We start from the raw sequence: 12604 nt of genomic DNA on the forward strand, positions 1-12604 counted from the left end.
ATCCTTGTCTCTCCTCTATCAATTGTCTTAGTTGTTTTGATGCATCGACTATTGCAGGATGATCACATTTTCTACAGGATTTCTTAATTCCACCAAAAAAAATGGTCCCTAAATGTGGAACGCCTCCTGATTTGCATACATGACAATAATTGCATTCCCACTCCATGAATTTGCCACACAAATTCTTACAAAATTGCTACTCGAGTCCAAGCATTTTTCCTTTCCAATGGTGTGCATCTGAGTGGATGTTCCCTGTGTTGTTGGTGGACATGTAGATATATCAATTGGAGAAGCCTCACATTGCGACACATGTGGATCTAAGGTGTTACAATCCATTTTGTGTGCTAGATATATGTACCCACATTTGCAAGCGGTACGGGGTTTACTAAAAAAATCTACATGTTATAAATATAAGAAGAAGATTCAGATGACATTTTTACACAACACTAATCTTGTAAGTTGTGTTTAACAAACACTTTTACCATTTATACCTTTAAAAGACTTCCATAAATATACTACATGCTCTTCCCCATTAAAATTAAAAAAACCTTTCAGCATGGTATAACCAAGATGTAAGATAATATAAAACAAAAGCATATCATACATGTCTAACTATATATAAAAAATGAGAACATGCCTGAAAAAAAAAGATGAACAAGACATGGATCACCACTAGCAAGGAGACCACTATAGCCCAACAAAGGACTCATAGTCCAAACTACACTCTCCAATAAACAAGCCATATCAAATAAGTAGCTTACTCTGAGGGAGTAACACAACCCACTAAGGGATCAATACTCCAACAGCTTACAGTTCAAAACAAAATAGAGATAAAAACAAAAGACAAAAGGATCAATGCTACCCAAATAGTAGGAAAAATGGTCTAATCAATCACAAAGGCTTTTTTCTATGGCGAGAGATGCAACACAAGAAAGGACCACAACTGTTTGTCCAATAGTAGGAATGGTCCGATCACTCACATACACAATAATATTTCTCTATAGTAAGGACTAGAATTGTCCAATAAAGGACTATTAGTCGAAGGTAAAGCGCAAAGTAGTCCGTGAACCCTAAACCTAAGTCTAAACTAAAGCGCGCACAAATAGCATACAAATGTAAATTAAGGACAACCACCACCCAATGAAGGAAAAGATGTCCAATCTGTATAGTGTACTCTATATGCAAAACACAGGCTGAGCTGTCTATATTAAGGGCCAAAATAGTCCAATAATAGGTCTAATAGCCGAAATCCACAAGCAGCACATGGATTTTCTCAGGAATAGCACCTACCTAATTTACCTAAACAAGGGCTGTCTATCTGGGAGAAGCACCCTCTAGTGTGTTGCTATTATTAAAACACAAGATATGAAACCATCAACAAGGAACTTTATAGATTTTAGTAATAGCTCGCTAGGCTTTTTCTTTTTCTTGATAGGAAATAAAAAAAGCCCGACGAAAAATATGAAAACCCTGGCGAGCTTTACCTGAACTCTAAGTCAAATACAGAGAACATTAATATAACATTATTAACATTTATTTTAAGTGCTATTGTCAAGAGTTAATAACTTATTGACATGTAATTACCTCAGTGAAATCTTTGATTATTAAGGCTAGCTAAGTGGTTCAGTTTGTGGATGACAAATCTTTTATTATTAAGGCTAGCTAAGTGGTTTAGTCTGTGGATGACAAATGTATTGTTTATGTTCACAGTGTGATGGAAATACAATTGCTTTTGGTACTTTTTTTCATGTCCTTTATAGGCTAGATGGATATGAAAGATAAAAGCATGCTATATGTATAGTTTCTGCCACAAAGGAAATGGGTGCTAAGTTGTGGCATGCACACTTTGGTCACTTGAACTTTGGTAGTTTGCTGCGTTTGCATAAGCATGACATGGTGTCTGAGCTGCCACATCTTGAAGCCCTTATCAAATATGTTTGTGAGGGATATATTCTTGGAAAAATGCAGAGGGCATCATTTCCCAAAGATAGTTCAGTTAGAGCTGTCCAAAAATTATAACGTATACACTGATGTATGTGGTCCTATGAGGACATCATCTATTGGGGGCTACCTCTATTTTATCACATTTATTTATGATTATTCCACACATACTTGGGTATATCATTGAAACAAAAATCAGAGATTTTTATATGCTTAAGCACTTTGTTGCCATGATTGAAAATGTTTCTACATGTAAGATTGGTACCCTGTGTATACTGATTGAGGGGGGGGGTATATCTCTAAGGAGTTTCATGCATACATGGCTGATCATGGGATACAAAACCAATGTACTAGGCCCTATACACCTCAGCAAAACTAGCTGAATGCAAAAATAGGTCTCTCATGGAGATGGCACGTTGTATGGTTAAAAGTCAGAAGTTACCTTATGGTTTCTTGTTAGAAGTAGCAATGTGTGCAACATATGTTTTAAACATGTGTCCTACTTTGCATACAATTACACCTTTTAAATCTTGGAACGGTAGAAAGTCATCTATGGCTCACTTACGCATTTTTGGTTACCTTGCTTATGTACTTGTGCTTGAGAATATTTGTGGAAATTCCTTTGTGGCTCACTTACACATTTTTGCTTATATACTTGTGCCTGGGAATATTTGCAGAGCAAGCTTGAGATAAGGCTGTTAAATGTATTTTTGTAGGGTATAACTTAGAAAGTAAAGGCTACCATCTCTATCATCCGGCTACTAAGAGGATTCTTGTGAGAGTAGAGATGTTATATTCGTGGAAGATGCAATTCAGCCCTTGCTTTCATGTAAAAAATAGCAAAATGTATGTTCACAAGACATATTCAACACTCTCCTTCCATTGTTCAATGTAGGACACATTGGTGTCGAGCATTTGGATACTTAAAGGAATGTTAAAAATCACCCCACATAGGTTAAAAATCAACATGTTTTTCAGCCCCCATAGATTAGCCTATTAATGAGGCAAATGTGGATGATGCAGTTGATGACGAAAGAAGGGAAATTGAGGAGTCAAAAAGTATGCCGAAATAGCTGGTGCAAACACTATATGACAACAAGTTGGCCACTCCTTTGCCTAGCAAAACACGTGCAAGTCTTCATCATGCATCTCATGTTGAGGCAGGTCGTCATACTCTTATTGTAGTTTATATAATGAAGAGGAACCTGTCTCCTTTGATTAAGCAAACGAATTAGAACAATGGATGAGTGCTATGCAATTTAAATATGATGCTTTACTAAAAAATGGTACTTGGGAGTTGTTTGATTTGCCTCATGGTAAGAAGGCCATTAGCACAAAATGGGTTTACAAGCTTAAGTGTAAGCTAACGGTAGTGTCGAGCGATACAAAGAAAGGCTTATTGTAAAGGGTTATGCACAGGAAAAAGGCATTGACTATGGTGAGACCTTTGCACTCACATGTCATACGACTACCATGCAGAGTATCATTGCATTAGTAACACAAAGGTTGGAATGTACATTAATTGGATATAAAAATTAATTTTTTTGAATGGATATTTGCATGAGGAGGTTTATGCATCTCAACCTTGTCATGGTTTTTTCGGAAAGGCTAGGAATCAAAAGTATGCATATTGAAAAAAAGCATTGTATGGTCTCCTTGAGCATGGTATGAGAAGATACATGCATACTTGGTTGCACAAGGTTTTTACAATAGTCCTGCTGACAATACCCTCTACATTAAGAGGACTAAAGATGAAATTTTGGCCATCGTGCTATACGTTGATGACATGGTGCTCACACGTCTTGATGATGCTCATATTTTAGCTTTTATAGCTAATTTACAGAGGTCCTTTGAAATGTCAGATCTTGGCCTACTGCACTATTATTTGGACATTGAGTTTCGACAATGTAATAATGGCATTATTATGTTGTAGACACAATACATAGAGGCATTGTTGAAGAGGTTCAATCTTGGAGACTGCGAACCTTTGCTACTTAGTCTTGAAGATGCAGGTGACCCTTTTAATGATAGCTTGTATTAAGAAGCTGTTGGATGCCTCATCTTCTTATGTAACACCAGACTTGACATTCAGTATGGGGTCTTAGTATTTACTAGATTTATGCATAGCCCAGGCACAAAGAATTAGCAGTCTGTCAAATGGGTGTTTTGTTACCTAAAGGGCACCAAGCACTTCGGGTTGTTTTATCCCAAGGGGGTCACAACTGCATGCATTTACAGACTTAGATGCTAGATATGACACACGAGTGTCCATGAGTGGTTTTTGCTTTCTCCTTAGTGATTCATGTATATTATGGCTCAGCAAGAAGCAACCTTGTGGCCACTTCTAGCTGTGAAGCTAAGTACATGGTAGCATTTACAGCTACAATTCAATGTGTCTAGCTCATATTGTTAATTTGGGTATTGGCGATTTCTTAGTAGCCACTATCATCTTTACTGACAGACAGAGCACTATGAGAGTTGCAAGGAATCTAGTTTTTCATGCTTGCACAATGCACATTGAGGTGCATTATTATTATGTGCCAGCACACGACAACATGGCAGATTTATTCACAAAGGCTCTCTTATGGAGCAAGAGAAGTTTCAAGCTTTTCACTAGGCTTTGAACTTACTTCCCTTTGGGGATTAGTCTGGGCTCCCTCTCATAGTCTAAAGAGCATAGCACATCTCCATACTTTTAGTACTAGCTCACCCCTTATTCACATCGTCACTCTTAGGGGAGATTTGTAGCCATATTTGGTAGTGATGTTTGTGAACACATCACTACCATATTTGGTAGTGATGTGTGAACACATTAGGACTAGCCGGGGTACTTTTTCCCTCTTTAGGATGTTTTTTTCCCCATGCTAGTATACACCCATCTTGGGGTATACTTATCATCTTTGTACATTACACATTCATTATCTACTATCTATCATCTCATTGTGTGCTCCCTTGAGCTTCTCCACTGTGTGTGTGTGTGTGTGTGCATTCCTACAACCTTGTTTCCAGCAATATATTTACTCAAGAAATTAGAAAATCGGGATCTATAATTACTTATCTGAATAATCATAGTCATCAATTGAATTTGAAATTTGTCCACGTGGTGAACTACCCCCACAGAGTGTGCTAGGTGTTAGCTTAGATAGCATGCCTTAGTTTTATTATTACTTTTACCTTAGCTTAGAGGTAGCTTAGGAATAAGATCTTAATAGGCATGTCGAATTCGAGATAATGCTTTGTTTCTTGTTCGACATGATTATTTATACACTAAACACTGATGTATAAACATATAGAAGATATATGCAAAAGAAGAAATACACAGAGTTAGTTATGTATCTTTGTTTCACAATTGTACGTGTGTACTGCATATGTAATGTTCTGTAATCTATGTGTGATAATCATTTGCATATTCATTAATGTCACAATTATGTTTAATGTTAAATCTATAAACACTGTGTTGGTTTATCTGCCAACAAAAACATGAGTGGCACATTCACCACCATTAGTTCATTTTAGATAAAATGCATGCATACAACTCTAAAGTTGAGTTCAGTCCATAAATTGTATGGTTTACATGGATTGCACTGTAGGTATGCCTTGGCATTAACTTAAGTATACTATGTGCATGTAGAGTCTCCCATCCATCCTATTCATGCATAAATAGCCCCCTCCTTGTGAAATCCACAAAATTGTTTCTTGAGAGAAGAGAGGTCCATTTCACAATTTTTAGTGCATGGTACATGTGCCAGCAAAGCACGATGCATTGTAGGTATGCCTTGGCATTAACTCAAGTATATTATGTGCATGTAGAGGCTCCCATACATCCTATTCATGCATAAATAGCCCCCTCCTTGTGAAATCCACAAAATTGTTTCTTGAGAGAAGAGAGGTCCATTTCACAATTTTTAGTGCATGGTACATGTGCCAGCAAAGCACTATTACTTTTTAACATATTTAACTCTTTTAAAGTACCTAGTTCTTGCCAATTGGAGTATTGCATCCATGTACGAAGGTTCAAGAAGAACTCGTGGGCTTCTAGGGAGTTGTGCAGGCCTTCATCATCCCCAATAGCATCTACACCAAACGTTAAAGCTAGGTATTGTTTGCATTTATATCTCATTTTTAACCATTTTCTTGTAGCCTCTTGCCTTTGATTGGTCTAATATTAACTATTATGAATAAATTATTCTCTATAAAAATAAATGTATAATACCATAGGATATGTGAATTTCACCTTAGGCAATTAATTTTCATAAGGCTATGTACACATAATTAATTAAATTGACTGAATTGAATATTCTATTAATACTAGGGCATGAAATATATCTAGATTGAAGAATTAAATTAATTTTTAAATAAGGAATATTCTTTTCATATGCTCTTTTAAAAAATAGAGAACTAATTAGTCATTGAAATCACCGCCTAATATAAATTAATAAGAGTATGCCATATTTATTATAAATAGTTTAGTAAATTTAATTATACTTAGGATACAAATAGAATTGTCTGATGATAATAATCTCAGGTAGATTCATATTAGTACCCTAACCATAGATTAATGTAGCTAGAGTAACCTTAGGTTAATTTAATAATATGACCTTAAGATAAATTTTATAATAATGGATACAACATTATATTTTCATATTTGTGTATCTAAATTTAGGAGGTTGAGCCTTAGGTGGGATAAGTTAAATTGCCTTAATTTTTTATATTATGTAGGGCTTAAATGAAATGTGCACATCAAATATGCACACAAATGTGCATATCAATTGTGCACATAGATGTGTACATTGATCCTTCATATAAAAAATGATTTAGGTTAAGAGAATTAGAGTATTAATAAAAGAATATAGTCTATTTTAGGGTTAGATAAATTAAGGGAGTAATTCATGTAGAATAAAACATGTAAAGAAGATTAGTTTAATTTACATGCACATGCATGCAATAATAATCATGATTTTTTTAACATGCATGTGAATGCATTTGATGAATAGGAAAGAGATGATATAGTGTTTCCTAATTAGGGTAGGATTTTTGAAAGATAAAGATAAAGAGGGTAGATTTCTAGAGAGATGTCTGCTTTAAAGACATTATTACCATAAGTGATTCTTGTAGTAGAGGTTCTTAATTTGTGATCAAATACCGAAGAAGATTTAGGATAGATGAGTATACCTTGAAACCTTAATTTGCTAAAGAGATGTCTTCCTTAAAGAAATTATTTAGCCCATAAGTGATCCTTATAAAGGTTCTCAATTTGTGATCAAAGACCCTAAGAAGATTTAGGATGGATGAGTATACCTTGAAGGACCTTAATTTGCTAAAGAGATAAGACCGTTAGAGACCTTACGTTAGAGAAATGTGATTAGATAAGTAAAACTGAGATGAGTATACCTTGAAGGACCTTAATTTTCTAAAGAGATAAGACCTTTAGAGACCTTACACTAAAGAACTATGATTAGATTAAAGATTCAAAAAATAATTGAGGAGTGAATTGATGAGAGTGAGAGGATTGTATCCTCTCCCTTAAAATCAAACCTGCCTTTTGGACTATGCCAAGGGACTATTCATTTATAACCCAAAATTGAACAAGAATATCAATGAGGACTATGGTCAAGCAATGCACAATGGATTAATGAATGTTGTGAATGGGATAGATACTCAAACTATACCTCCACCAACAATGATTATGTATAAAAAAACTCTTGTAAGTGCCTTGAAGTAACCCCAAATCACTCCCTAAAGTAAGAGAGATGCTATGAGTTCTCTTAGGACTGGAGAAACATTTTTTCCACTATAGAGGAAATGGAAGTAGAAAAAGAATCTAGATAGGCACACCTACAAATTCCATTGCAAAAAAAGGCTTGGATATGCTAAGAACAATACTAAATGGAAAATTAATGAGAGACTGTGAACTTCAGATTCAATTGGATTTTAGAAGGACAAAAGGAGGTTGTGAGATAGCTACTCATCCTAACATTGTAGAGCCTAATCCTAATAAGGTGAAAAGACCTCTACTGAGAATTTGTACACAAAAGAGGACATCAACAATTTGTTATCTAATCCTGAGTTCTTCGCACATTTGCAAGCAAAAATGTCACAAATTCATAAAGAGATAACTCAAGTCAATGATATCTAATAACCAATGGATTACACTCTTGTGATGCACCCAATTTGGGGCCTAACCTCAAAACGTATTTGACCCAAGAAGGGGAAAAGGATGATGAAGGGGATTGTTAACCGTGGTAAGACCTGGTCAAAGACCAAATATAGGTGGTCTCCTAGGACCAACCTCACAACTTACCACATCCATGCTAACTGATTTATTAAGAATGGCTACTGAGATTGAAAGGGTGAGATAGGAATTGGGAACATCCAATGCACCAATACTGTCACACAAATGAAGCTACATCACATTGCTAAGTTGATGCAAAGATTTATGGGTAGTGAGACCCAATCCAACACATAGAGGAATTATTTTGAAAGCACACCAATACAAAAACTCTATATGTATTTAGGCCATTGGCATGTACCTTCTATCTACTAAAAGACAAACTTTTTGATACACGTCTTCTTGAAGATAAACTATATGTATTTAGCCCATTGGCATGTACCTTCTATCTACTAAAGATGGACCTTTTAATACACGTCTTCTTGAAGATAGACTATTACATCATTTTTGTTATATTTATTAATTTTTAAAAATTATAAATTTATGAGGTAAATGATTTAAAAAAAACTTTTACCAGTGATAGTAGATGCATACTAACCAAGTAGAACATGATGCCTCTACTTGCCTTCTCTCAACCCACCACCTCTAAAAATTGCCAAATGATGGGCTGTTGTATGCTTCATGTGAAGCTGTCTGGTCGAAGAATGTTAGGGGACATGGGTGTAGCTTAAGAGTAGCCGATTGAGTTGTGTGTATGATAATCAAAGTTGCATGGAGATTACATATGAACCTAATGTTCAATGCTCACATATGAAGCATGCTCTGACACTCTAATACAACAATACAGTATCACTTTGTAAATAAGTTGATCTTGGATGAAGAGGTCAAGTTATTGACGCAGAGAATTATGTGGATATCTTCACAAAGGCTCTTGGGAGAGATATGCTATGTAGAACTTACTTACAATCCATTTTCCTTTCCATTGAACATCGAGATCCTAAGTCTCCAAGTGGGCATATCCCTATCCATTATTCGTCAAGGCCTTCACTTTTCAAAGGATCCTACTCCCGTAGGGCTTGTGGCTCCGACGGCCCACCGCAAAAAGGGAGCCCTAATGGGGTACTCCAGTTTCGAGTGTATTGGATAGTTATAGCGGCCTATAGGCGCAAGATGTACCTCGTGGGGTTGCCTCCTGGACATAGTCTTTTCGTGCAATGACCGTTTCTTAGTCCATGGTCCATTGGATGTTCGGTGCAAGGCCATAAACTAACACTAATTGTACCCTTCCTTCTTTTCCTTTGGTCACTAGGCCTGTCCCTTAGTGTGGTCAGTACTTACTGGATACTATCGGGCGGCAAAGCTTACACTTGTTCACTCATGAAGGTTCATCGGGGTCTCTTTCCTTCCTTCCTTTTTGCTTACCTGTACAAAGGGAAGAGAGTCGACTGAACATCTCAACCCACTGCGGGAGTTTTGCTCCTCAATTATTGTTCACCTTGTTCAAATTGTGCTGGGTGAACAATAATTGAGGATTCCAACCACTCCAAGCAATCAATCCAAACTACAGAGCCACCAAACATCTTCATTGGAGAATTATGTGGATATCTTCACAAAGGTTTTCTGTCAAGTTATTGACGAAGAAATATGTGGATATCTTCACAAAGGCTCTTGGGAGAGATATGCTAGAGGAACATCTTCATCGGCTTGGCGTTGGACCAACGAGGTAGTTCATTGTCGTATTGGAATCCAATGCTCCAATCTCATCGTCCTTACTATGTGGGTGACAAGTTGCTCTATTTTTAAGGCACCATGTATTAGGAGTAGTTGTTATTTGTTGATGAGCACCTAGGCACCTGCCAATCCAAGTTTAGACATTGAATGTTGCCATGTGTTGTCGGATGGTAAGGCCAGATGGTTATGCCACGGATGGTTAGGAGACATCTTATGTTGTAGACTTGGAACCATGCTAGGTACGATAAATGTAAGTGCATGTTGATTTGCCCAACTCCTAAGTAGAAGGAGATCTTCCCAGGGAAACTTCTCGAGTTGCGAGGGCCCTAAAATGGGCACCCATATAACCTTGAATGGGTTAGGAAGCTAAGCCTAAACTATAGAGGTCTATATTGTGATTTAATATGGTCCCAAATTGGGTGATGTGGTTGGTTTCGGTCCATGTGGGGTCGTTAACATAGGCTGACCTATGATATGACTAATACTATATATATATACTATTTTGCCAATCTTTATAGTCGTATTGAGTGTCTTCTATGTGCATGTCTAGAGAGCTAAGGTAATTTATGTGCATATTGGTTCATTTATAGATCAAGATATTACACTATCAAAATCCAAACTATTGGCATAAGCAAGATATCTAGTTTTGGTAAAGTTGGTATTGATGAATCCTTATTTAAGGTAATTTATACACACATTGAGAATCTCACAATGATTTCTTATCCAATAGCTGAATCCCAACATGACATCCAGTCTTAAAGTGCAACAAGCTCTACCATAACAACCTTAGCAGTAGAGACCCATAGCACAACTCAACTGCCATATCAAATGTCATTCTGCATTAATTATTGACAAACAGTAGTTGCCATGTACTTCGAGTACAATATTCAAGCCACAAGTTCTCCCATGTCATATCCTCAACTAAGACTAAACAAAGATTGTGTTTTCACACATAAGCAATAGATACTCATGTCTACTTTAGGGCAATACTAAAACTCCCCATCAATTTCTTTAGACAACATACGGTTTCCAAACACTTTAGATGAGAAGTGGCATGCAATACACAAAGGAGTTCATTGAAATATGTATTTAAAATATAACTTACAAAGGCTACAAGCTCATTATTTTCTAGTAGGTGTCTAAAGCACCTCAATGTGACGTGCCCAAGCTCTTGATTCTGATGGTGAAGGTAGTTTCTCATTTTACAAGAGGAAGGCGACTACTCATGAGCCGATGAGGATCCCTCATAGTGACATTTTAGTCATTTTAAATTGCCAAAAAAGGCATTACCTTGTAAACATCATAGTTTAACAATATACATATGCTTTGAGTATGGCATTATTAAATTAATGATCAAACCAATTACATATAAAAACAAAGTATAATATGTATCAACGAGTTTTGCACAAGGTTCACAAGCCCATTACCCTTGCAAAAGCATAAGGGAATCCCAAATGGATGGTAGTGTGCACATAAAACACTACACCATCCTTGAAATTGCACATATGACCTCATTGGTCATCCTGATAATGCAAGGTCATTCACATCAAGGGGGTCTACAAAGCCTTGGTCAAGTTCAATGGTGCTTTGAAGAAGTGCAAGACTCTACCAATTGGGCAAATTTTTTTGCATGAGTTGAAAAAAAAAATTCTAAGAAACTTCTCTTAAATAAAGATTAAGCATAATCCATCTGATCATAAAACTAGAAGCCCAAAAGTAGAAACTTTCTTGGTCTATTTGAATGCAATATAGAGCATCATTCAACTTAACATTAGACCTCAAAGGTCATTTATATTGAAATATAAATTTATTAAGCTAGATTCCTTTATGGTAGGTGGGGATGCCTAGAATACCATTGCACCATGCTGATAGTTGGTGTCGGTGATTTCATTAACATATGCTAACGAGATTGTTTTATTGGTGTATGCACAATTGGAGGCATGCTAGTGTTATTGGTCTTGCAAGTGATTCCGTGTTATATACTAAGCTAGTTTATTAGTGTATATATTTGTGTCTATCTTATGCTACCATGTTGGGATTGATTATGAGGAGTCCAATTGATTGTATATAACTAACAAGGTTGGCATTGTTGAGTAATAGGTGATGAGCACTACAACGAAGCCAACTAGGATGTCGTATGGGAGTAAGGTTGTATATAAAGCATATTTATTGTTTGTAGTCTTTTACGGAGTTACATCATTTATTTGTCCATGAGCCAACATTTTATTACTATGCCCACTGCCCATTTTGTATAGTTGTGACGTGTAATAATTTATGCAATTATTTATGGTTGCAACCTTAGTTACAAGGCTTATGATAATTTTTGTAAAAGATCAATCTAATTTTGTAAGGAAAGCTATTTATACCTCCTTCGGCTACTTTGAAAGAAATATAAAAAATACATGTGTGCAAAGTGGAGCCACTCATGAAAGGGAGAAAAATTGCACTCAATGCTTTGTGTTGTGTTATTTTCTTCATGATTTTATGTGTTTTCATATGCTTTTGCCACAATTGATTTATTGGCATATGTAGTTTGATTATAGTTTAAAAGATAAACTTAAGTGGTGAGAGATTTCTCTGTGTACCAAGATCCTGCCAAAATTAACATAGATTTAAATGTTTCACTCTTGGAATGTATTGTGCAAGCTATATCTATGTCATGTATGTATGGTACTCACTGTGAGGAGTGACTATTGTTGAGTACTCCATATACGTGTCATCCAATACTGTTGAGTACTCCACATATGTGTCATCCAATATGTA

The sequence above is a fragment of the Cibotium barometz genome, chromosome 33, assembly GCF_041138505.1.
Source record: "Cibotium barometz isolate CiBa-2024 chromosome 33, ASM4113850v1, whole genome shotgun sequence".
Taxonomy (NCBI): domain Eukaryota; kingdom Viridiplantae; phylum Streptophyta; class Polypodiopsida; order Cyatheales; family Cibotiaceae; genus Cibotium; species Cibotium barometz.